Genomic DNA, 26,934 nt, shown 5'->3' on the forward strand with positions numbered 1-26,934 from the left:
TTCAAGGCTCCATGGTGAAGGTGACCCAATCTCCTGTGCCACAACTCGCCATTATCCCGGCTCACCAATCCTTCTACCTTGCCCGCCATTGCTGTGCATCCATCTACATGGAACTGATAAAGGTTCCTCACTCGAACCCCTATCTTCCGGGTCTCACCAGTTGTCTTACTGCGCAGGAAAGCCTTTCCCTCACTGAAAACAACATCATACCCCTTGTCTTCTAACATCGCCACTGAGATGAGATTCTTCGTCAATCCTGGAACATGCATGACTTCCTTTAATACGAAGGGTTTACCAGACTCCCTCTCAAAGGAAATGGTACCGATACCGGTCGCACTGTATCTACCATCATCGCCCATCTCGATGTGCACTCCAAGATCTTTGTCCTCCAGATCAGAGAACAAATCTCTATCTCCCGTCATGTGAAAAGACGCACCACTGTCCAAGAACCACACTGATCCCATCACACTTGAAACCAAGCATGCGATCGATGAAAAATCAAGCTCAAACTGTGAGGCTAGAGCCTCTCCTACTGAAGATCCAGCAGCCTGCTTGTTCTTCTTCTTCTGCGGACAATTAGTGGCATAGTGTCCATGCTGGTGACAGTGAAAACACTTCACCTTGGACATATCCTACTTCTTGCCTTTCGCACCAGACTGAGAAGCTTTCTTGCTCTTCCCTTTCTTTGCTTTGGTAGCCAAAGCACAATTCTCTTCATCAGATACCTTTGATGAAGATCCATTCTCACCTTTATTGTTTCTGAGTTTATCCTTGAGCGCCAGGTCGCTCTTGCTTTGGAATAACATTTGCAATCCATTGAAAGACATTTCAACAACACTGCTGCAAATTCGATTTTCCACCAGCTCCAAACTCAACCGCCTCCGATCTAAAATTCGTGAGAACACAATATTTCTCGTATAGAGATTGACTGTATGGGCATTCACCAGATATCTCACCTTCCAAAGGAAGGATGAATCCTAAGGCTACCTGGCCCGATTACAGACTCTGCCTGAAGAAATAGAATGTAAACACTTCCTGAATAGTATATCTGATGATCAATAGCTCTGATACCATGTAGAAACTTTTTCTACAAATTATCTAGCTTTGATACCATGTAGAAATTTTGAATAATTTAACACATATTCAACAGAGATTATCCTGATCATGTACTATTGCGGAATACATACACAATACATAAGCTCCTCTACGTTTATCATCAATATAGTAGCATCAATAACAATAAAACATCAAGAGCATTCACACATTAACACAGTATGTAACCCGAGGGAAGCATCTCGCTAAAAACCCTACACTATCTGTATATTAATGATTGAGACCATGTAACATTACAAAGTACAATGATTATCACAAGCAATCCAGTACCAACTCCACCTGTTACACACAATACAGCTAAGATCTGATCTCCAAATCTATTCCACTACTTGCCTGCCTCCACTGCTCAATACCTGCTCAAGAATGAATGAGAATGGTCTACCATACTCGTATTTCACCTCCAAAGAATCACTCACAATGTGTAAGACGTGAGCAGAAGCTACAAACTGGGAAAATACATGAGCAAACTCATTGGCATACTCAATCCCTTGATTGTGCAAGATCTGATGCACAACTATAGTCACAACTGATAGCAATCTAATTCTCTAACACCTATCCCTGCTGAAATGAACATGCACTGACATGCAACTGAGTTAACTGATGTATTCTATAGTTGTATTATGAGTTAATAATTAGTTTAACAACTCATCATTAGTCTATTTGCAGTTAGACTAACTACAACTAGTTTAACCAAGTCAAACTGAACACAACTCCATCAACTCCACAATCAACTCCACCAAACTCAATTGATTGAGTTCTAACTGAAGTCATGCATGCAACAACTCAACTGACTCATAAGAAAAGCGTACTTCCTTCTAACAGCTGCATGGGCCACATCTGTAGCTCAAACTGAAGTGCTCCAAGAGAATAAGATCAAGTTTATAGTCCAAATATTATTATGAGACAATAATATTTGACTTTTCTATTTTTGACAGCCAGTCTAAAAATAGACTTTGATCACCCACACTGTGGTCACCCACACTTTGGTCACCCACATTGTGATCACTCACACTGTGGTCATCCACACTGTGATCATCCACATTGTGATCAAAAATAGAACTTGCGCCATAATTTGCCTGCGGGCCCACTTAGTGAAGGCGACTCTTTTCACTAAGCTCCATCATCTTGTTGCAATCTCAACAAAGGAAGGAGGCAGCAACGTCAAAGAATGATCCTCCTAATGTGCAGAAAAAGGGAAAAGAGACAGCTGATCCTAACACCAGCAAAACGACATCAGCAAGTGAAAGACCAAATCAGCCAAATGTGTCAAAGGAGAAAACAGAAAAGAAGGATGTTCCAGTGAAAGAGGTAGAAAACGTTTTAGTTTTTACCTTAGAAAATGAAATTTCTAAGTTGAAAATATCCATTCCTTTGACTGAGTTGATGAAGAACAACAATTATAAAAGTCAGGTGTCTAAAATTTTGAGTTTAGATCCATCATCCAACATGGTGAATGTGGAGGATGACAGTCCCGAGCTGATCTTTGGGCCAACATTGGAAGGTCAATCCCAAGATAGTGATGTCGCTCCTTTCTATATCAGTCTCAGGGTGCATGACTTTGTATTACATAATGCTATGTTTGATTCCGGAGCCTCTCATAATCTCATGTCGAAAGCCATCATGGAGAAATTGGGATTGGATATCACCAGAAAATGTCATGACCTTTACTCTTTCGATTCTGGTAGAGTAAGGTGCATTGGTCTTATCAAGGATTTGGTGGTCGGTTTGCATCAGATTCCGGCTAAAAATGTTTTGATGGATGTGGTGGTGGCTGATATACCTCCTAGATTTGGCATGCTTCTTTCCAGATTTTGGGGAGAAAAGATTAAAGGGACAATGCAACTTGATTTCTCCTATGCTACCATTCCCGTGTTTGGTCAGATGAGGAAACTATACCGAGAACAGAAAATGAAGTACATGATCACTAGCAAGGAGAAACCGGTAAATCATCCAATCAACTATGTACATATTGATCTAGAATCATTTGTTTTGTATTCAGATAGTTTTAATGATGTAAATAGCCAAATAGTGGATGTAGAAGACATTCCCGAGATTACTAAAAATTTCATAGAGGTCTTAAAACAAGAACGGCAAAGACTTGATAGTACTGCTGAGAAATCAGCCATCTGACAATAGCAACATATTGATGGATAGCAAGGAAAAGAAAAATAATTTCAGCATTTGGAAGAAGATGAAACAGGCCTATGGAGCATGGAGTTTGATGGTGCTGTAGGAAGGGAAGGTGCTGGAATTGGTATTTGGATATGCAGCATGGTTTTCGCCCCAAACAAAGTGCCAAGCAATGTAAGGGTTTGCTCTTATAAACTAGCTTTTGATTGTTCAAACAGTGAGGCTGAATATGATTCTTTGATTGCTGGTTTGGAAGTTCTTAGAAAATTGAATGCTAAAATGATTTCAGTGTATGGCGACTCCGAGTTAGTTATCAAGCAGGTGAAAGGCGAATACCAAGCTAAGCATCCTCAAATGCAGGCCTACCACAATGCGGTGTTGGATATCTTGAAAGTATTTTCTGATTATACTATAACTTGTGTGCCCCGTGCTCAGAATGTCATTGCAGATTCACTTGCAACAGTAGCAAGTAATTTCAAAATTCCGATGAATTTAAACAACAAGTTTGAGATTCACGTGAAGCAATGCCCAGCTGTCCCCGACAATCAAAGGTATTGGCAAGTGTTCCAAGACGATGATGAGATCGATGGATTTCTACAAAATAAAGGTAAATTCAAGGACACTTCTATTGATGTGGAGTATGATGATGGTGATGAGGATATGGAAGTCAATCAGATGGAAGTTTTGCAGCTCAAAGACAACATCATTCCTAAAGGTCTAATACCTTTAGAGGAGCTCTTCGATTAGGACGATGTGGCTAGAAAACGGAGCTTGCTGCCAACCGAAAAAGGAGTTGAGGATGTGAACATTAGATTAGCTGAAAATCCCAAGATGGTGAAATTATCAAAGGCATTGCCCCCACAAGTAAAAGAAAATTATATCAGTTTTTAATCCTCTTTTACTGATGTATTCGCTTGGGATTATGCAGATTTGAAGGCATATGACATGAACATAATTCAGCATGTGATCCTGATCAAGCCAAATCAAAAGCCTTTTCATCAAAAGCTAAGAAGAATAAATCCAAAGCTACTGCCCTCAATCGAGAAGGAAGTGAATAGGTTGTATAAAGTTGGTATCATAGTCCCCATAAGATTTTCATATTGGATTTCAAACTTGGTGCCCGTTTGAAAGAAAACAGGTGAGATCTGGTTATGCATTGATTTTAGAAATCTGAACAAAGTTTCCTTGAAGGAAAATTATCCATTGCCCAAGATAGATCACATACTTCAGAGGGTAGTTGGAGCATCACGAATGTCACTACTCAATGGTTATTCGGGTTATAACCAAATCTTGGCCCATGAGGATGATCGTGACAAAACAGCATTCACCACTCCATGGGGAACGTTTCATTATGAAAAGATGCCTTTTGGATTGAAAAATGTTGGAGCAACCTTTCAGCCGGCGATGGATAAAGCATTTGCCAATGAAAAAGATGTTTTTCTAGTTGTTTATCTTGATGACTTAACAATTTTCTCTAATACAGATGAAGAGCACCTCTATCATTTGAAGATTGTTTTTCAGTGATGTAGGAAGTATGGTATCTCATTCAATCCAATGAAAAGCTTGTTTGCCATGGATGAAGGCAAGCTTCTCGGGCATATTATCTCAAAGGAGGGCATCCGCATCGATCCAACTCGGGTGGAGGCCATTCAAAGCATTGATTTCCCACGAAGTAAGAAAGAAATCCAATCCTTCAATGGTAAGATAAATTTCTTACGTCGCTTTGTGCCCAATCTTGCAGAACACTTAAGAGAAATCACAAACATGCTGAAAAAGGATAGTGCAGTAAGGTGGACCGAGGAAGCAGTTAAGTCTTTTAATTTGGTGAAATTAGCTCTTTCTTCAGCTTTGGTTTTGATCAGCCCGGACTATACTTAGGATTTTGTTTTTTTCATTTGCCTCGGATCATACTATGGCAGCGATCTTGATGCAGAAAAGAGACCAGCTCGAGAAACCAATTTCATTCTTCAGCAAAACCATAAGGGATGCGGCATTGAAGTATAATATTATTGAAAAACAGGGCCTTGCATTGGTAAAGGCATTGAAATATTTTCGGGTTTATATTTTGCATTCTCACATCCTTTCTTATGTCCCTAATGCTACTGTTAAGGATGTCCTAGTACAAACAGATCCGAAGGGAAGGAGAGGCAAATGGATTGCTGCCTTGCTGGAATATGACGTGGAAATCAAACCGACAAATCTCATTAAAGGACAGGGGCTAGCTAAACTAATGGCTGAGTCAAATCTGCACACCTTGGACATTAATCTAATTGCCACTATGTCCGAGGAAGATGAAGAAAATCTACCCACTCAGGTATCAAAAATCTTCCTCCTTTCTCCTTGGTATTTGGACATTGTTTATGTACTCCAAAATCTGTCATCACCTCCCGGAATGGCTAAGAACAAAAGTAGGACACTGAAATTGAAGGCTGCAAAATTTTGTATCATGAATGGTGCACTTTATTGGAAAGATCCCAGTGGTGTTTTGCTGAATTGTTTAGTAGAAGAAGAGGAAAAACAAGTTATGGAAGATTTTCACAAGGGAGATTGCGGAGGCCATCTTTTTTGGAAAACAACAGCCAATAAAATCTTGAGAGCGGGGTATTATTGGCCAAGTCTATTTGCTGATGTGTACAAAACAGTGGCCAGCTGTCACGAATGTCAAATTTTTCAAGGTAAGCGGAAGTTGCAGCCTTTACCACTCAAGCCCATTGAAGTAAGCGCTCCATTTCAGCAGTGGGGTTTGGATTTTATTGGTGAGATTCATCCTTCTTCTTCAGCACAGCATAAGTGGATCCTCACAGTGACGGATTATTTCACCAATGGATTGAGGTAATTCCTATAAGGCAGGCCACCGATTCGGTACTTATCTCATTTCTTGAAAACAACATTTTGTCTCGTTTTGGATGTCCAAATAAGTTGATCACTGACAATGCAACAGCCTTTAAGTCGAAAAGAATTATTAACTTTTTTCATAAGTATCAAATCACTTTGGGAATTCAACTGCCTATTACCCACAAGGCAATGGATTGGTAGAATCCTCAAACAAATCTCTTGTCAACATCATCAAAAAGCTGTTGGAAACTAACAAGAAGAGTTGGCACAAAACGCTGGTCAATGCACTTTGGGCAGACAGGGTAAGTCAAAAGAAATCTATCAACATGTCTCCTTTCGAGCTTGTGTATGGTGTGGACACAGTCTTCCCGACCTCTTTGGCAGTCCCAGTGGTAAAACTGTTGCAAGAAGCTAGCAGCAAAGATGATAGTTTGCAGCGGAGGATCAATCAAATGATACATTTGCAGCAAACTAGAGAGGAGGTATTTCAGAACACTTCCAAGCTGCAGGAAAGAATTAAGAGGATATATGACTGAAAATCAAAGGTGGACAGGTTTGAAATCAGAGACATAGTGCTGAAATGGGATGCAAGGAATGAAGAGAAAGGTAAACACGGCAAATTTGAAAATCTTTGGAAAGGACCGTACAAGATTGCTGCACATTGGGGCCAGAATGCTTTCCTTTTGCAAGAGCTGAATGGCAAAGACTATCCTGGCGGGCCGGTCAATGGTCGGCTCCTCAAACGGTATTATGTGTGAACTGTTTTCTGTTGTCCTACTCATCATTGTATATACCAGTTTGTTTAAATTCCATTGCAAGTGTGTATTGTTTTCATTCTTCAGTTTGGGGCCCGAGCTGAAGGCTATAAAGCTGAGGTTTGATTTTAGTTTTGGTTTGGTTTGTTAGATTCAAGTCTTTCGGTCAATTTTAGTCTTGAGAATGAGTCAATTTGAGTCACGTTTAGTCCTGAAATTGAGTCTTTAAATCAAGAGTTCAGTTTTTTTTTATCGAAGTTATTAATTCCATAGCCCAATGGACAAAGGCACTACCTGCTTTCCTAGAGATTTGTAGTCCTTGGCACCTCCAAGGACCTACCATCCCCATTGGAGCCAATATTAGTGTCGGTATCTTCATCCCTCCGTCAGAGATCAAATCCTCTTATTGCATTTCATATTAGGTGTCCCACCCAGTCATTTGCATTCCATTAGGCGCATGGATCATCTGACGGTAGTGGCTTTCCTACAGTTTCCCTCATGTCATTTACCTGCTGGCTCATGTTTGTTCATTAAAAAGCATATACAGTCATCTTTTGTCTTAAATATTGCAAAGGTTTTGCTTTCGGGTTTCATTGTCATTTAGGTATAGGGTTTCATTAGGATTTTGTCAAAAAATGTTTCAAAGTGTCCAATAACAACCAGCAGGCCATGAGGAGGTTCCAGCATCAATAAATGTCATTATCAAGTGCTCAGACATGTGTTTTTCCTCAAAACTCTGTTTTGAGGAAAAAACATAGTATTTTTGGTTTTATTGTACAAAAATCATGAAATTTTGTTTTCTTCATTGTATATCACTCCATCTGAAACCCTGGTTTCTTTCCTTAGCCCCATCAGCTCCAATCACCTGCAAAACAAACAAAGCATAGGTCATTTAGTTCATCACAAAGCTAAAAAGAAGTGAAAAGTCCAAAAACAGAGTTTAAAAAATAAAGTCATTTCAAAACATTGTAAAAATGGGTTTTATGAGCCAAAAATTTAAAAGCTCCTTGTTTATAAGCCATTTCTTCATTTCAAGAGTTCATTTGCAAAGTAGAAGAAAGGCAAAGTGATTTTGGTGAGCAAGTGAGAAAAATTGGTGAAAATTGCTCCAAGTCACTAGGCGCGACGCACCGGGCAGGAGGTGCAGCACACACAACCGGCGTGGCGCACTGGGCCTCAGACTCCAGTTCAATTTTACACAGGCACGACGCATACACTGGGCATGGCGCATTGGGTTGGATACACGACGCACATAGCCAGCAAGCCCAAAATTTCAAATACTTGCTCCAAAATCGCCCAAATGCATGGATTGTCACTTGTCAAAGTAGGTTGACCCTTTGCCATTGCTCTTCATCCAAATTTGATGGTTGTTTGATGGTGTTTGTTGCATGGTGAATGTTTAAAGGAAAACAAACCCTCTCTCTTCAAAATTCTCGAAGGAGATTGGTGCTAGGGTTTTGTATTGACTGTTTTGCTACCAAGTATCCCCTCACCTCATCACTCCCTTATTTCATATTTCCCTTGTTTTCCCTATTCCCCAAATTCACATACCCCTAAATTCACTAATCCCATACCCCAATTCCCATTTCCCAAAATCCCAAAAACAAACTCCCAAACCCTAGCCCCTCCTAAATCATTCCCTAATTCCCTATTTCCCTAAATTACCCCTCCACAGTCCCTCATTTCACTGTTTTCCCTTGGTGGCAAAGGTCAAACACATCATCAAAGACAGTTCAAGACAGTTTAACACATCAACACCTACAACTCCAAGACAGTTTATCCACCAGCAGACATGGCATCTGATCCTTCATATGATTATGAAGAGGAGACCCACAGTGACTCACCTACAGAGGGACATGCACCCAGGAGGCCTCATAGAGGTGGCAAACATATTAGAGAAGAACCAACCACTCTTGCTGAATTACAGGCCTGCCCTCTTGCCATCTCTTGTTTCCAACATCAGTCATGTTATGAATTTTGTGAGAAGGTTGCTAGCATTCAGTTTCATCATGAGTTGGCTCATTTGTTTGTACTGCATTTACATGGTGATCAAGCCACTCTAGCTGGTGTCACTTTCACATTAACACCGGGATCCATTTCACTAGCAACTGGTATTCCCAACATTGGAGAGCAATGGAACAAGAGGTAGAAAATTGATCAGTAGCATTATGAACCATACATCAAGCCCAACTTTTTGAGATAGCTCAAGAGAGTGTTTCCTTTTTGGTACCTCAAAGATGAATATGCTCCTTTAATGAAACTGATCATGAAGTATTTTAGCTGTGAGGGCCAGTTCTCCCATTTATATGCTTATAATATCAGGTTGCTGATGCATTTTACCCGGGTACAGATGATGAACATCCCTTACTTCATGTGCCGAAACATAGAGAAGATGACCACCCTAGTGCAGCACAAGACTCCTCAACAACAATTCAACAGTATTTACCATTGTTCTCTCATCAAAATTGTGGTCATTCATCAGCTTGGCTTACAGGGCATCACTTGGGAGGACTTCATCTCTCGTGAGTTTTTCAGAGCTCCACAGGGACCTTCAGAGGCTTTGCATGAGACAGGTGGACCTTCTTATCAGCATGAGGGCCATGAGACACAGACCGTTAGCATGCCGGTGTTCATCACCTATCAGAAGGGCACTAGACGGTTGTTTGCAGCAGCCAAGTGAGTTTTATCTCCAGTCGAGGTGGAAGGGGCCTCGCTTCTGTCATTAGCACAACAGGTTCAGGACTAAGGTAAGAGGCCACTGTAGGAGGAAGGACCATCAGGTGAGTGGGACACTGATTTCATTCTCATTGAGGGTGATGATATTGATATGGGCCCGTAAAGCACAAATCTTAGAGAAATCATTCAAGAGCAGTAGGCAGACATTGATGCCTTGTCTATCAACTCGGATAGATCCCAATGGAAAATACACTACCTAGAACAATGTTTGCAAGGCGAGAATCAAGAGTTTGAAAGCAAAATTGAAGAAGGCATCAAAGAGGCAAAAGGAGCACGATCGACTTCAAATATTGGAGGAGGCTTCCTTGGACCAACATAGCTCTTGATAGAGAAGACTCAGCCCAAATTTCAAAAATTTGGAGCAATTTTTGCATTTTGGAAATTTTTTGGCACAAAAACAGGATTTTCTGCCCTATGTGTCGTGCCACGTAGTGCTCGCTTTTGCTAGGAGCCTCCAAATCACAAAGACTCAGAATTTTTGGATTTGGCATGAAAAATTATGCTTTCCTACCTATGGCCAAGAAATTTGGGCAGGTTTTGAGCCCTCAAAAAGGTCAAAAACACTCAAAAAATGACCTCACTGCTCCTATTTTGACACATAGGAAGCAGTGTTGGGAGAATGGACTTTTGGAGGGGAAAATGGAGGCCAAATTGAAAAATTCTACTTGGGTTGGAAAGTAGACAGGCATACCTTTCCAGCAAGCACACTTAGAGATCATTTGGACAACGGGAAGGCCTACAAACGTGGGTCCAAACAGGCACGATGCATAGAGAATCAGGCACGACGCATAGAGGGAAAATTGCTAGTTTGACCAAGTTTTGCTTTGTTTTTCACCCAGCTTTGGCTAGTTTGACTTTTTCACTTTCCTAATGGAAAACTAGTGATGTAATTTGATGAAAATTGATGGATCATGATGTAAATATATTAAATTTTCACTTGTAGAGTTAGATTCATCAGTTTAAAGGTTGTTTGAAACTAAATGAATCAGTTCCCTTGTTTCTAGAGGCATGCTATTATGTTGCCTAATTCCTAGTTCTTAGTTTAGAATCAGCTGGATTAGCTCCTAAACATATGTGCTCGAACCCTAGAGGCAAGGATGAGCTAGGTTTGTCTATATTATGATGTTTTTCAGTGATTAGCATGGTTGGACTCTTGAGAAAGAAAAGAACTTCATTGTACACTCATATTTTCATTTTGGCTAAGGAATTGAGACCAGGATTTGCAACACTCTTTGGGATCCATGTGGCAATTTGTCTTGGTATAGTGCGTTTCTTTGTAATTGTGAATTTGTTTATGTGATTGTATGCCATTATCTATCTTATTTCTCCTGAACTAAACAAACAAGAGTGTAAGTAGAATCCATTGAAATTGCAGTGCTCTACTTGAAGTTTGCTTTAGTAATTTGATGTTTTCAGCTATTTGGAGAGGATCCATGATTTCTCTTGCCCTCTTCAACACCTCACCTATCTATTCCTTCCATCTCATTCAATTTTAAGTGCCAAAATGATTGCCTACCTTGCCCCATTGAGATCTCTACAGGACTGAGCCTCAATCCCTGCACCCAAAATCTACCTTTCCATCTGAGCCAACAAAACTCCATTTCATCAAATCAAACTCTCTTGCACCTATACCTATGCTAAGATCAGTAGATATTTTAGTCATCTCAAGCCCTCATCGATCATTATTTGCTGAGATTGACCCGGAGAGAGCCCTCTTCTGACCTGGTAGGGCTAGCTACCAGGCTGAGCGTGGTTTGATGTTGGCCCTGGATCTTACCTTTTTAGCCTGAGTTGGATTTAGGCTCTAACATAACAGATGCATAAACCAAAACACAATAAATCCATGATATTTCAAAAAACAACTTATCTTTGTTAATATCTTTTGTCAATACAACCAGATTCGCCCCGCGCATTCAGCTGCAGGGGTCCATGCACACAGCTGCAGACTCTACCAGGCCTCTATGCACACAGCTGCAGAGCCTCTATCTTTCCAACACCCTCGACTTGAACTTACAGACGTAGAGAATATTTCCTTCAAAAACCCATAATCATCTAGATCCAAAACGAAAACTTAATTTTCTTCTACCCTTAGAGCCTTGCTCTACTTATACATTCCCACAGTCCGCAGACCATGGGCAGACTGACCTACTTCCTATTATGCTATATTATTTTTGGGCGGACAACCCCTTGACTTGACCTATTACATTTTGCACTCCGCGCATTTCAGAGATTTACAATATTATTTCCCAGACTTCTAGGCTTTAAGCCCTAAAACCGTTACGCAGGGCCTTCGTTACCCAACAGGACCTCAACACAAGCATCGTGACTTGTCCCGGGTGACTCGTCAGTGTAGCAATACGCAGTGCCTAGGCTTCGTAGTCCACCATCCCTTTGAGTGACACCCTTCATGCTGTTGCTCCCTCTTTGCTCCATTGCCTTCACTAATTCACGCAACCAATGATGCTCATTCTGCTTTGCTAAGTTAACACAAAGCACCCCCTCATAGGATTTTAGCTCTAGCTGGGGTGCCACGTATGGGAATTCTTCATGACAACGTAGTAAGTCTCTAATTTATGGTCACTTACACGAACTGTTTTTTGTAGCCTGTGTTGCAATTTTGCAAGACAATTGCTGCTATCCACGAGATTCCAATATTCAAGGTGTTAAAGAGGTGAACTATTAACTGTAATTCCATCATTTGGCTCCATCTTTATAGGCTTTCCCTTATCTTTGATGCTGTGTCGGCCAACCCAGGGGTTAGGCAACGGCATCCGGACGAGTTCTGCTTCATGTTTAAAAGTTTCCAGCACATCCCCTACCATTGGTGTTGAACTCTATGCAGTGCCCGCGACCGTCGACACCATACAATTTAGAAAGTCTTGCATCTCCATTGGCCATATCACAACTGTTGGGTTTACTCCTTGAGCATAAAAAATGAACAACTCCATCTCGACAGGGAGGCACAATAGCTTACTTTCCTCAAAAGCACAGATCATTTGGCGGATGCCCCCCTGTGATTTATAAGTGTTTCGAAATTCAAATTTGTTGGTTCCCTCCTTTTTTGGTGTTGTAACTTAAGCCTGCAGTAGATCGTTCCAGATCTGGCTCGTACCATATCTCTTAATTGCCCACTTCCCACTTCCTTTTGCCATAACTCAGACATCTTGTCATGAATAGTGTCAGCAACGGTCACCTTTCTACTTATCCACGTAGCAACACAGCCCCTTCAGTGCAACCGAGACCCTGGTGTCATATCCACTCTGCACACCCCTTAAGTGTCACGCAACTTCCCCACAGACTGCTTTAATGTCCCACACTCTGTTTCAACTAGCTGGAGCGGTGAGACTGTCCTGCGGTCAGTTAGTCATGCGATCGGCCCACTCGTGTAGAGCTTTAGGCGACTGCCATTTACTCTGCCTGGGAAAGGTTCTCCATTTAGCTTGCCAAGTTGGATTGCACCCCCATTTGTGACTTCTTGTACTACATAGGGTCCCAACCAATGCATTCAGATCTTTCCAGGGAATTTCTCGAACTTATTGTCGTAGAGTAATACTAGATCATTTTCTTTGAACGTGAATATCTTGATATGGCGATCATGCCAAGATTTTTCCCACTACTTTTGTACCTGCTGATGGAATCTTGCCAGAAACCATTCCTCCTCAAGTTCTTCCAGTTGCGCGATCCTTTCTTCCAAAGCCGCGCAATCTGCCATGCCTATCGTTGCTACTATTCACAAACTGGGTACAATGTACTCCATTGGCATGACGACTTCCTTTCCATAAACTAACCAGAAAGGCGTCTGGCTCATCAACTTCTTGCACGTTGTTCGATATTCCCATAGCATAGTGGGTATGTGCAAATCCCAATCGTTCCGTTGTGCATTACATACCTTTTTCAATGCAGTCTCCAAGATCTTGTTGAAAGCTTCAACAATTCTATTTGCCTGCAGATGGTATGGTGTGCTTTGTTGATGATATATCTGGAACTCCTTAGTGAGCGCGCTAATAGTTTCATTCAGGAAGTGCGTTCCACGGTCACTCATTAGGATTTTTGGACATCCAAACCGTGTTAACACATTCTCGAACAAAAATTTTGCAGTTGTAGCGGCCGTGTAGTCCTTAACCGGCTGTGCTTCCACCCATCAGGTCAAGTATTCTATCGCAGTGATGATATAGTGCACCCTCGTCTTTCCTGGAGGTGTGATAGGCCCCACAAAGTTGATTACCCATTTCTCAAACAGTTGCAGTGTTAGTTGCTTCTTGAGCTGCATTTCATCCCTCTACGCAGGCCTGATAGTACGCTTTGGAGTCTTGAGGTAGAGTTGGCCACCATAGTCCTGCACAAAGAATCTTCTATTCTATGGCGTGTCCAAGATAATGTCCTCCTGCAACCCCCTCCCTGTGCCTCAACAAGAATCTATCCTTACTCAAATTCTAGTACATATCGACGTAATATTTCATCATTTCCCATTTTGTAGAGGTGCCCTGCAATGACAGTAAAGTTTGTTACGCGTATCACCAGTTCTTTCTTCTGTTGAATCGAATATCCCTGCGGTGTGGTTCCAGTGGTTAAGAATTGGATGATATCCTCAAAGTGGCCATCCACGACGCGCACTGCATAGAGTTGTGCATCAGGTAGCCCCTCCTCTAGGTTTGTGGGTTCTTCACCATTCTCAATTCGGGACAAGTGATCTAGGCCTACGTTTAGACGTCCTGGCTTTACGATGACTTCAAAATCATATTCCTGAAATAATAACAACCATCTACAAATGCGCCCCCCCAACACAACCTTATTCACTAGGTATTTTAGCACAGAGTGATTAGTATACATCTTAAAGTGTCCTCCAAGTAGGTAGTGGTAGTATTTCTGGAGCGCGTATACCATCGCCAATCCCTCATGCTCTGTAGTGGAGTAGTTCTTCTCAGCTTTGGACAATCGTCGACTTGCGAATGCGATTGGGTGATCAATTCCTTCTGCTCCTTCCTATGTGAGTACTACACCCAATGCGATACACGACGCATCAACATGCACGTGAAATTCAATGTCCCATTTTGGAAAGACCAAGATAGGAGCTGATGCCATCTTTTCCTTGAGCGTTTCCAGACTTTTTTTACATTCCTTATTCCAACAATAAGTAGCGTCCTTTTTCAACAATTGTTTCATTGGTGTCGTGATCTACACATAGCTCTTGATGAACTTTTGATAGTAACTAGTGTGTCCCAGTGTCACACGTAGCTACTTTACACTTCTCGGCACTTGCAGATTGAGTATGACAACAATCTTTGCCGGGTCCACCATGAGGCCTTGCCTATAGACCACATGGCCGAGAAAGTTCTCGAAGGGGACGAGGAAAGTCCACTTTAGATTTACCACAATCTGGTGTCATCGGCACATATGCAGCATTAACCGTAAGCTCACAATATGTTTCTTAACTAGCTCAAATATGGTCCAATCATCAAGATATACTTCCAAGAACTTGTGTATAAATTCCTTGAACACAGGTACCACGACGCACGAGAATATCACCGGTGCATTCTTCAGTCCAAAGGGCATCATAGTGTACTGAAAACAGCCCCATTCGGTTGCAAAGGTCATTTTAATCCTATCCTCCAGTGTAATCTTGATCTGGTGGTAGGAGTAAGCTTCCTGTCCACTCACATTTTCCAGTACTTCGTCTGTAAATGGCATCGGGAATGGATCGTTAACACATGCATCATTGAGCTTCCTGAGATTCACACAGATTCGAATCTCTCCTATCTATTTCTTCTCCTGTACAACTATAGGACTTACCTAATCAGATTTCTCCATTGGTTCAATTATTCCTGCTGCAAGCATTTTATCCAATTCTTCACGGACCTTTTCTTTATATTTTGGATTCAACCGATAGGGTTGCTGCTTGATTGGCTTCGCATATGGCTTCAGAGTTATCTTCATCATCCCCAGACGCCGAGGATTCCTTTTAGCTTTGTTATTTTGGTCGGGAATAAATACTGATATTTACGAAGTAACTCGATAACCTTATCCACTGTTGCATCATCCCAATAGTCCCCAAGCGTTGCATACTTCGGTTCCTCCTCTGTACCAATGTTCACTTGTTTTGTTTTTAGTGGCATGGCGATGTCAGGGTCCTCGATCGTTGGTTCGCGAACCTTGTGACTCCCCTCTGTTTCCGAAATATTGATGTTCCTGGGGTTGTCCTCATCATCTTTGATCTACACATTGTAACAATCTAAGGCTTGGCTCAACTGACGCGACTAGTTTGGCTGCACTATTTCTTCTGGGTCTTGTGGTACTTTGAAAATGGTTTCCTTCACAACTTGCAATGCATCGTCAACAGTGTCCATCCGTTGGTCCTCAAATAAGAATTTCAATAAAAACCCTTCGCGCAAGATATCCCATTCACCTATACCATGTCAGAGTTATGTTTCGATGTACCAGTTCCTTGGGATGACATCCAGGGTATGATAAAATAAGTGTACCCACTCCGGTTGAGGTTCTTCTCTGTAGGCCTGGGTCCATATGGTAAGATGCACGCGCGGGTCATCACGCCCATCATATTTTTCAGTTATTCAGAGTTTCGACTTACCAAACCATATCTGTATCATCCGCCTGCAGTTGTGCCAATCTTCAAAAGTTCCTTCATGTGTTCCCCACCAACGTGCAGGTGTCGTGCAAAATGCCCATTTTAATGCATCGAACCATTGGTGCGCTGGTACCATGCTTTCAAACTTGGTCAGGAATTCATCCACCCTGGTCAGTCCATCATACATCGGTAGTTCGCAATCCTGAGCTCTTATGCAATATAGCGACCTAGTCATCATATTGTAGTTTAATGTTGTTACTCTGTTCAGTCAATTATGCCACCTCTTGTCTTCCTCATCTGAATCTGCAGTGCAGGATTCTGCATGCTCCCTCGAGATTCTGCCTTCTACAGTTGGATTGACCCAATCTTCATTGCGTGCAGTAATCTTGTAGATACAATCCAGTTCATCATCACTTCCTTCGTCGCGCATGGGTTCAATGTACCGCAGTCCTTTAGCTGGGTCTAGTGGGATGACTATGTGGAGTGACTTCTTCTCAAATATCATTTTCCACTTCTTTAAATTTATGACCCCATTCATATCTGTGGCCCAGTCTATTCCTAGCAACACAGGGTAAGGGCTATTTTCATCCACGATTTCTATTACCTCAAAGTCTGTTTGTGTGCTCGCACCTTCTATATCTATGGTAATTCCTTGTAGTCTACCCATGGGCAGGATCTTCTGTTGGTTCGCCATCCGCAATTGAATAGGAGACCATTGTAGTGTGGGCTTGCCCATGCATTCCCAAGTCTATTTAGGTAGCACGTTTGCATCTGAGCCTAAGTCCAGAATGATCTGATCCATCTCATAGTCGCCAATCTGCACCATTAATCACATTTCCCATCTAGTACGCGAAGCATGTTTCCCCAATTTTCGGACCACACGCGGTTTACCCGATCCTGCGTACCTACTTATCAATTCTTGTAAGCCTTTCACTGCCTTATTGTCGCGAAGCAATTTCATGCATGTCTCTAAGAAGGTAGTTAGCATCAAGGGATCCCTTTCCAGCTCGGGTTCATCCCTGCTACCTGGGGTAGAGACCTCTGTGAAACTCTTCCTAGCTTCCAAACATGACTCCTTGCAAACCCATGCGTCTTCCTTGGTTAGTTTCCCTTTATCCTCCCTTGTGGCCATGCCACTTCTAAGCACCATGTTCAAGTTGGGGTCTTCTTTGCATGGTTCGAACCTCATCATTTGGACGTTCTACGTCACCATGGGTTGTGCTGCCCTTTTCTCACGGATCTGCGCTATCAGTGTGGGGTAATCTATCATTTTTTGATTGAACTACTTGCAGTAGGGACATGATATTCTAGTCGGATTAGTACAATCTCATGCGTAGTGTCTTGGTCCTCTGCAATTGTACTAGATTAGCTACCCGCGGCCCCTTCCTGACCCCATTCCTCCCTATCCTCATCCTCGCCCCTGGAACCCACCGCATGCTATCGCTGCAGCTGGATCCTGACCTCGTGCCCTGGTCCACATCTTGTAGGCTGGTGTTCAATCCATCAATAATTCTTAACTACAACAGTCTCATTCATCATGGCCCACCAATCTGCAAAAATTGCAAAATAGCTGCTGGGGGGTTTAGGTAAACTTTTTCAGTAGGTGACAGTTGTCCGTGTTGTGCTTTCCTCCCACCTGAAAGATTGCACTAGAGCAAAGGCGTTGTGCTTGGCCCTGCTTGTGCCACTGGTCATAATGGCATTGGTCCCCCCGCTGTTAAGTAGTTTGTGAATATCAGACAATGGTCCTTATCGTGGCCCTGGCCTTTACACTTTATGCACCAAACCTCCTCGTGCACTTCCGGCCTGGGTGCCTTCTCTTGTTTCAGACTCTGCATTTCCAGGCATAGATTTTGTATTTGCATGTGGATCTGCTAAACTCCTAACCCAGGATCTTGTATTGGAGTCTCATGCAACCTCATTGTTGTCTCTAATGCTTCATCTTGGGTTGAGATCTTTTGTTGTGATAACGTCATCCTCAGGTGTGGTGTCAAAGATGCCACAAATCACGTGCAGTGTCGTCCATCTGTCAGCATCATGTTAGCCTCTCAGATCGTACTCTTCAATTCATGATCCAAATCCCAAGGGGTTTCTCCTGGCAGCATCACAATCTCCTTGAATCCTATGATCGACTGCATCTCTGATTTCGGCTGAATAAACTCCTTTTTTGGCGCATCCTAGATCTCTACTATTCCAGCATTGGGGTAATCGCTAGAATGCTTAATATACCAAGTCAACGTGCGATCTTGTAGTGCACTCACCAGGGTAGCCTTTTTAATATTATTTTCTGTAACTCCATGCGCTTCCCACACTACCCTTACTATGAATCTAAACTATTTTTGATATTCACTTCCTACTCCATTGAACACAGAAAACTTAATCGTGTTCGCCATGCTAAACTTATGGTTTGTGTGTGGGTGTGCTAAGGCCACCTACGAACTCATATCGCTTCTAATCCTATCAATCTTCAGTCTCTTTTCTTTGTAGGGTTCCAAGCTACCGACATCAAAAGACCCTTTAGGTAGATCCCGGTCCCGACAATGGAACCATTTGTTGGCTTATCAGGCCCTGACCTAGGTTCGGAAGAGTTATTACTCAAACAAATCCTGCAACTACTGGCCCTTTTGGCAATAGCTCGTGGAGCATGGACTGAGGCCTCACCTGAGGTAGTAGGGGAGGGTGCTGGAACTAGGTTTCTGCACCCTTGGGATGTCTTGATGTGGTCCAGAGGTAGTCGCGAACCTTTCTCTGGCCTCGCACCACTTCTATACTACTATCAGATTGTAGGCGTACTTTCTTATTAAGGAAATTATTATAGATCTAATCTTCTTGTTATAGTCTCTAAGCAAACATTTAACGATAAGACCCAGTATGTGCAATTACAAAGAGATATAAACTCATATAACAGATGCATAAACCAGAACACGATAGATTCGTCATATTTTAGAAAATAATGTATCTTTATTAATATCTCTCGTCAATACAACCAGATCCGCCCTACACACATAGCTGTAGGGGTCTATGCACACAGTTGTGGACTCTACCAGGCCTCTGCGCACACAGCTGCAGAGCCTCTATCTACCTACCAACACCCTTGACTCGGACTTATAGATGCAGAGACTATTGCCTTCACAAACCCATAATCATCCATATCCAAAACAAAAACTTAACTTCCTTCTACCCTTAGAGCCTTGCTCTACTTATACATTCCCATGGTCCACGGACCATGGGTAGAGCAACCTACTTCCTATTATTCTATATTATTTTTGTGCAGACAACCCCTTGAATTGACCTATTAAATTTCGCGCTCCACGCATTTCGGAGATTTACAATATTATTTCCCAAACTTCTAGGCTTTAAGCCCCAAAACCATTACGTGGGGCCTCCGCTACCCAACACACCTTACCCTATAGCCTAAATATCAAAGAATATCATTCTCTTGATGGAATGAGGGATGCACTAGAAAGAGTCCCAATGTATAAGAAAACATTACAGACACTCAAATTCAACTGGATTGGATTGAAACTTAGCCCACCATTGCTTTTAGATATGTTAGAGGGGAGAAAGGAAGAATAAGAAAGAAAGAAGTGAGAGGAGATATAGAGGAATGCAGGGTTTTATCCACAAGAGGAGGAGACTACAACAGAAGCCTTGAATTTTAGGGAGACCACCAAAGAAATGAAAGACATGGACATAGATTGAGTTGCTCAGAGGATGAACAAAATTTTCAGTAGGGGGTGATGATGAGGCTCATCAATGGGTAAATTATATGGACTTTAATGCATCTCCAGCTTACTAAAATCAACTTTTCTCATCATTCTTTACATGTTTTAATTATGTTTTCTTAATGAGGATAGTAAAGATGAGATGTCATGTCTAGTGGTCTAATGTGCATTGATTGCAGGTTTTTGAGCAAATTTTGGCTAATTAAAGTGTAGGAACTCGAAGGGAGACAAGCAAGAGGGATTCTAGGAGACATTATCTCCCTCCTTAAATCCTCACTCACTTGAAGATTCCTCAACAAATCTCATTAGCTCAGAGTTGCAAGCAGCTGAGTCATGAAGTTCATTGGCAGCCAAGCCAGTGACATTTGAAGACCAGTTGATCTCAAGATTGGATCCAAGCCTCCCTAAATTTAAGAAAGTTTTTGGTAACTTTAGTTGTATAAATAAAGAGACCTAGAGCCTCATTAGGATTCAGATTTTTTTGTTCAAGATAGCTAAGCAATTTTTGAGTTAAAGCATTGTAACCAAGTACTCTTATGTATTTCTGATTTTTTAATGAAAATGAGCAACATTCGCTCGATCCAGAACTGAGTTGACTCAGAGGGCTGAAGCTATTGGGTTAGGGCCCAACCCTAGCAATAAAGGTTCCTCTTGTTGTATATGTATTCTTAGGTTATACTCATAGTTAGTTGCTAAACTGATTTTGGTGTTGTTAATTTGCAAGTATTGGTAGATTTAATTAGTTTTCTTCCATTTGTGGATAGTTCTAATAGTAGCATTGTAGTGATAAGAATATATTCCAAAATGGCTGACAGTAAGTGGTTTTCACCTCATTTATCCCTTTCAGGGATCATGGTTTGAGGAACACTTCCCATACAGCCGAAAAAGATAGTTTTTTTTTTTTTTGCATAATCTAGGGTTTTCCTGCCAATTAGGTCATTATATTTCAGTTTTATAGGATAAATTGCAATTATCATTTCTGATCTCTTAGGTTTTTCATTGATTTCATATCACTTTTATATTGGTTTCAAGCACTTCCATGCATGAACTTAAGTAAATGTTGACAACTTTGTTTTCTTCTATTTGAATAAACCCTTCTTGTTTCTAGATAAATTTATGTATAAATGGAAACAGTGACGTGTGTTGTTGCAGGAGTTTCTACATTGCTGGGTTACCTCATCTCATCAGCCTTAGCCAAGCCATATCCACCCATGATTTCCAAAAGTCACTAAATTCTCAATTCGAATTCTTGTCTTATGAGGAAAACTTACCATTTTTGTTGAGGAAATCCAACCATCTTAAAGCTTTGGTTTGAGTTCTAAGTAATTTCCTACCACTCCCATGCCTTATTCCCTCCTTCTTAACCTTTTCCAAGCTCCATCCCACCTTCTAGACCACTCCCTCATCTTTTTGCCTGTTCCTGTAGTAAAATAGGGGCTCCAGTAGGTGAACTAGTACATCATGTATACATCCTATAGGAAAATCTGTAGCAGCTCGTTTTGAGCCCGAATTGAGAAAAATCACCACTAAAGGCTAGGATTAGGCCCACACTTTCCCTCCAAGCCTTTGAACATTGTACACCTCTTCCTCCACATTGTCTCCCCTTCCAAAGAACCAAGAAATATTAGCATTTACATTTTTCAAGCAAAAAGATAAAAAGGAAAAATGTTCTTTTATATTTATTCATGCACACAACAGTTAGTACTCTCTAGATTAGATTTCATTCTTAGATTAGTTAAAATCTCACATGTGTTAAAGTAGGGTTATTTTTCAAGAAAGGTGTGTTAGCAAGGAGATAGAGGATTTCATGTTATTTTGCAAGCATTTCTTTTAGTCTTTCATTCTTGTAATAGGCAACATTTCTTTTCCCCCAATTAGGGTAAACTTCCCCTCTCTAAGTTGGTAATCAGACTTCTTCTAGCCAATAGAAGGTTGGTTTGAGAAACCCTAGTGGTATATTGCCCAAGCTCAATAGTGACAAAGAGTAGACCAATTGCATCTATTTGTGTAGACAACATTGTCACCTCCAAGTTTGTACGAACCCCGGGTTGATGAAGTAAAATCGGTAGCCCTAGGAGTTGCAGCATCCTTGTTGCAATACTTGTTCTCATCAATCATGCCAAGAGGTAGATTTATAACCTTTATCAATAACTGTTTTAGATATTTACGGGCCTATCCTACTCGACAGAGACTAAAAATAACATAACAAGATAATATCTCATTATTTCTTCTGATTTGCTATCAGAGAATCAAATCATGAGGCTAAATATCTGCTTCCATTAATTTTCTCGCTTGCCTGGTTCACCTTCAGCTCCTTCTTTGCTAGCTGACTTTCGCATTGACTGGGCTTATTCCAGGTTCTCATCATCGATCTAGGTCATGAAGATAGGTAAATATCGTTATTTCATCTATTAGCCACTTGCCCATATGTCTCATTCCTCGGATGGAATTTTGGAACCCATCAAACCTTCAACTATGCTACAGAATTAGTGATTAGTTGTATAATTGGTGTAATTCAATAACTTATGCAAATATTGAGTTAAATAATAAAAAAAAATGAAACTTATGAAATAAAATATGTTTAGGTACTTTCTATTTCCATGAACCTTGAAAAAGTATGCTCAACTAGAGTTATTATAGTAAAAAAGGAGGATGGAGTGTAAGAAGGTTATAAAAAAGAAACAATTTTGGGCTTCAACATTCCCCCACGTAGAAGACATTGTATGTCCTCATGCACAAAATTTCAAAATTTGTAATCCTTATTTGTTACTGAGCTTCTTCAGAGGCCTGACAAAGAACATATAAATTAGTCTGTCTTGCTTTCTTGATATTGACTGTTTCCATCCTTGGTTTCTTCATCAAGATCCTATTATGCAAACTGATGAATTTTTTCTTAAGAAATTTAATTTTAGCTTTCAATTTGTTATTTTTCTCATACCATAAACCAATATGTAACAAGAGGTTATCATTTTGAGTTCTCTGGATTTCATTTTGTACCTTTACTGTTTCATGTTCCTACTTCAAATGTGTGTTTAATACCTCCAAGTCATAGATTTCTTACTTAAGAGAATTTACAGTTTTGGGTTCTTATGGATGATCAAAATGAATTCCTTCACTTAAAATTTCTTCTCGGTTTGATGACGATTCAACAATTTTTCCTGTAGCTCTTTATTCCAAAGATTCTACATAGTTGTATATTTGTTACTAGATAGGATCAATTTCTGGAGTTCTCCTAGCTGGACTTGCAACTAGTGATGGAACTCTTGGTTCCTCTTCTTCGTTTAAATTGATTAATTTTGGAGATTACTGATACTATTCATGTATTGGTTTGTTAATCCTTACACTTCTTCTTATAGTTTATGGTGGTTTTTTAGTAATACAAGGACACTTTTTAACATTTTCTTGTTTTGTTTCTCCTTTTGATGTACTTTCCCCTTTATCATTAGCTATCTTCCTTCTAACATTTTTCTGCTTAAGAGTTTCCAACACACTTACAAGAGGGGTTCCATCATGATCAAAATATTGATCTTGTTGTATTTATTGTGCATGTGAGTTTTCCTTGGGGTTTGAGGGAAACCTTCTTCTACTCTTTCTTGTTTTATTACAAATCTCTTCTTGTTTAGCTTCTTTGAAATGATTTCTAATCAGAAAATCTTTTGAGTTATCCCAGTTACCTTTTAGGTGGGCCTTAATTAAAATTTTCACTAACCCATGATGGTACAAGGCATTATCTATGGACAATATTTTCATCTAAATGTTTCCATCCATTTTTCTTAAACTACGAAGCAGAAAGTATGGTATGTTGATTTCATTATCATCAAGAAAATTCATCATCAGGCGAGTATGGTAAAAGAACAAGTTTCTAAACCTACCTTTACAAGTTATGAATTTTTGAATAATCGATAGAAAATTTATCCATTTATTCTTTAAGGTTGTGAGTGGAATTCCCTTCTTAAAGACAAAGACATCCATACCTATATTTTTAAGGAATAATTCCCATTCTTTCTCCTTAATCTTTCGGTTCTTGAACCAACTTTCCATGATTCTCGGTAATCTAGTAGCTTCTGCTGCAAATGACTCTGCCAGAACAAGTTTAATGTATCTAATCTCCACTTCTATACCATCATATGCCCTAGCAAATTATTTCGTAACTTCTTAACTTCTTTTTCACAACCGTCAAAATTTTCAACAAATCTTAACCATTGTGCTTGCTGCAACAGTTGTTTCACGTGTGGGTATCCTTCAAGAAATTTAGCCCAATTCGATTTTGAGCGTATAATGACTCCCATGCTGAAGAAGTCTTAGCCCCTAATTTTTATTTTTGATAGGGTTATGGAAGGAGTTTGGTTATGGAGTAGGTCAAAAAGACGGAATGAGGCATCTTCACCAATGGAGCAAGGTCGAGTGGAATGGATAGGATGCAAGGAAATTTGATGGTATATGAAGGAAGTGGGACGATATATGGAAGGAAGGGAGTGAATTTGAATGATAACAAGGTTTCTTATTGGATTCATATCATTTTGACAAGATATAGATATTTTAGTTAGAACCAAAGTCATGTCATATTGAGGGTAATACAAAATGTCGGTAGCAATGGTCATTCATCTATTTAATTTCATAATTCAATGTTTTTCCTTTCATTATCTAACTAATATTTACAGACCTTATATCTCGCCTTACTAATTTTTGGATTTTTCCTTTTGTAGGTTGTACTTAGGTTGCTTTAGTTATGATCTTCATTCAATTTTCTTTTTCCATGATCTTCATTTACCCTGGTTGCAATCTTTTAAGTCAGCTACGAAATTCCATGAGAGATTGCGAATTATTGAAAATTCTATAGTTGTCTTATTTTTTTAAACGAGGAATAAAAAGAAATAGGATAAGAATAGGGAATTAAAATAAAATCTATGCTCCCAATAATTCTTGGTTTTCAACTTTTCTTTTTTATAAACATGCCAACAATGTTGGTTTTCATGTTTATACAAAAAAAATCCATTTTTTGAAAAAGAAAGTAGAAGGCTAAGTTGGATAGGAAGAAGAATCTTACTTGACCACCTTAAAATAAGGATTATCTTGTAGATTTCTTATGAACTCTTCCTTTGTTAATTGTTTATGATATATTTGTAATCTATGACCATTTACAAGGAAGGTTACTTTTTCCTCATCAATGGTTCTGATTCTGACTACTCCATTATCAAAGACAGTTTCAATCTCATAAGGACCAAGCCAATGAGTTTGAAATTTTCATTGAAAGTCTTTAAAATTTGAATAAAAAACAATGCCCAATCACAAGGTTGGAATTTTCTTCCTTTGATAAACTTATCATGCCACCTGGATCTTTGTTGTTGGACTATATTGGTTCTATGAATAACATCTTGTCGTATATCATTGAGTTCATTCAATTGCTTCATTCTTTCTCTTTGGGCTTCTGATAGATCAAGACCCAATTTGGTTGTTGTTTTAAAAGTCTTAATCTGGAACTCAATAGGAAAGAGGACTTTCTTTCCATAAACAAGTTCATAAGGAGTGTGTCATGTTGTGTTTCTCCATGTGGTACGATATGCCCATAAATATTCTGGAAACTTTTCTGCCCAATCCCTTCTATGCAAATGCACAATCTTGGTAAACATTTCTTGTCTATTTTGTTGTGGATGATATGGAGTAGAATTTCGATGTTTTATTTTGTACTCCTCCATTATCTTCTGAGGTTGTAGAGGCATTTCATCTGAATAAGTAGGCTTTCCCATTATTTGACAACTGTCACATCTCTTAACATATTCTTTGGCATCCTTAAAAAGAGAAGTCCAATAGTATCCTAATAGAAGAACTTTATAGGCAGTTATTTTATCAGTGAAATGTCCTCCACATGATTCATCATGAGAATCTTTTAATATCTCTAGTACTTCATCCTCTCTAACACATATTCGAATAATTAAGTCAAGTTCTATTTTGTACAATTCTTCATTTCTCCATGAATAAGATGCACTAATTTCAATAACTTTCCTTTTCTCTCGAAGAGAAAAGTATGATGGTGACTTTCCTGTAGCCAAATAATTACCAATATTTGAAAACAAAGGAGATTTAATAGATACTGCAAAAATATATTCACCAAGAAAATTATCTTCTACAGGAAATATCGTTATTATCATTTTGGATTCTAGATAGAAAATCAACAACTGTGTTTTTATTTCTAGGTCTACCCAAAATAGTAATATTGAATTCTTGTAATAACAATAACCATCTTGTAATTATGTCATTAGTAATTGATTTATTCATTAAATATCTAATTGCAGAATGATCTATGTAAATGAAGGTTTCATAACCATTGATATAATGTCTGAATTTATGGATGGCATGTACAACAGCTAAAAACTCATTTTCTGTTACAGTGTATTTCAACTCTCTAGGGGTTAGATTTTTTCTTGTATAGTAAATGGCATAAGGATTTAAATCTTTATTTCCTAATACAACTCCTAAAGTTGTATCTGAGGCATCAATCGAAATGTGAAAAGGTAGTTTCCATTTTGGTCCTCTTAAAATGGGTGCTTTAGAAATATTTTCTTTCAATGTTTCGAAGGATTTATGGCAGTCAAAATTCCAGATGAATTCACAATATTTGGTAAGAAATTTGAAAAGTGGAGAGGCTATCTTCATAAATTTTTCTACAAATCTTTTATAATATCTAGTAAAACTAAGAAAAATTCTAACATCCTTTTGAAAAATAGGAACTGATCATTTAGAAATCACTTCTACCTTAGACGCATCCACTTTGATTCCATTTCCTGATATATGGTGGCCTAAAAAAACTCCCTTAGTGAACATCATAAAACATTTTTCATGGTTTAATGAGATATTTCCTTCTTTACACCTAATGAGAACTTTTTCCAAAATTTTAAAAGCTTCTTCAAGTGAGTTTCCATCAACAGTAAAATCATCCATGTAAACTTTCACACAATCATGAATTAGATAAAAAAAAAAATGCCTAAGACTACCCTTTGGAATGTTGCAGGTGCATTACATAACCCAAAAGGAAGTACTCGATAAGAATAAGTTCCAC

The sequence above is a fragment of the Pinus tabuliformis genome, chromosome X (genome assembly GCF_031772625.1).
Source record: "Pinus tabuliformis cultivar Carrire ecotype Pingquan chromosome X, CPIR1, whole genome shotgun sequence".
NCBI lineage: Eukaryota > Viridiplantae > Streptophyta > Pinopsida > Pinales > Pinaceae > Pinus > Pinus tabuliformis.